The sequence below is a fragment of the Gopherus flavomarginatus genome, chromosome 8, assembly GCF_025201925.1.
Source record: "Gopherus flavomarginatus isolate rGopFla2 chromosome 8, rGopFla2.mat.asm, whole genome shotgun sequence".
NCBI lineage: Eukaryota > Metazoa > Chordata > Testudines > Testudinidae > Gopherus > Gopherus flavomarginatus.
The window spans coordinates 11,515,641-11,517,185 of NC_066624.1; positions in this window are offsets into that span (position 1 = coordinate 11,515,641).

Genomic DNA, 1,545 nt, shown 5'->3' on the forward strand with positions numbered 1-1,545 from the left:
GGGTCTCCTTCGGAGATGATGTGTTGAAAGGCACAAGGAACAGAGTGAACGAGTGAAGTGAACAGTAGAGTTGAAGAAAAGGAGTGGAAAGCATTGTTTGGAGGCTAAGGAGCTACATTAGAAATCCCACTGGAAAAGCTATTAAGGCCTGGGTTAGACTAGAAAATTAAGTCGGCATAACTGCAACATAGTTAAACTGAGCTAATCCCTAGTATTGGGGAGGTGGATTACCTATACCAATGGGGCGAATCCCTTCCGTTCGCATAAGCAGTATATACACTGAAGTGCTACAGCAGCGCACCTATGCCACTGTCACATTTGAAGGGTAGACAAGCCCTAAGTGCTCTTCTTTTTGTAACAGAGAAATGTCCCCTAGGAGGTTTCAGCCTTAAAGGGACAGGCATTGACTGTACCCTCAGTCATCACACTCTTACGTTTCGTGTGTGGCCCCTTTAATTCACATTCTGCTTTTCAGCACATTCTCTGGTGATGTCTCGTGATGCAGCTGAGAAAGTTTCCTCTTTTGCTTTAATTAAAAGCAGAGCTTGAAGCCAAAGAGGGCCTTCCTCCCCAAGGAGGCGGCCTGTCATGTGAGCAACTATTTTATTTAGTAGGCCTCTGAATTGTACCGTTAACATCTGCTGAACAAGCAGAGCTGTAAGTAACTCCTCTGTTATTAGGAAATGTAAGGGGAAAGTTCCTCTTTGCTAAATAATTAAACCACTTAAAACTTTTCTAGGATTCAGACTAGTCACCAGATGTGTCAAGCATTTCAAAGTGAACAGAAGACCTTCCATGCAAACACAGCTACTTTATTCTGTTGTCAGCAATCATACTGGGTTAAGTGATTACAGAAGTTGGTTTAAAGTGCCTTCCGCTACCCCCTCCTCTTCTACACGTAAACAGGCTGTTTCAAAGGCCTTGACACATGGCAACATTTCCTCAGTGAGCGCTGCCTGTGCAGCTGAGAATTCCAAGCACTCAGCAACAAAACCCACCAGCTTGATTATTTGTGTCTTTTTCCTTCAGTGTGAGCCTGGCTTGCTTATATTGATAATCTATACAAGAAATAGTCTAGGCAATTGTACTGAGATTTCAAGTCTCATTCAGGGAAGGGGAGGGTCTCTCATTTGGGATTTATTGGAAGGTGTAGCAGGGTGCTGATGCAAAAGCACCTAATTACCCCTGTTCAGCCAGTTCCAGTCAAGGGAAATAGATTGGGGCTGGTGAAACAGACCTGTTGCCTGGCCTGGGGATTGGCTCCACCTGTGGGCCTGGCAAGCCAGCAGTTATAAGGGCTGGGAGCCAGAGGACAAGTCAGCCAGGGAAAGGTCAGATTCTGAGCTGTGGGCTGATTGCAGGAAAAAGAAGGAATGAACCCTGTAAGCCTTGTATATAGCGCAGCACTGTTGGTGGGAGAACTGTGTATGTGTAAATAAAGCCATGGGTGCTGCATTACTGAAAGCCTCTCTGCACTTTATTGGGACAGCCAGCGGGCTCTGGAAGAGGGGTGTGACAGAGAACTTGTCACAGAAGGCCATTTTT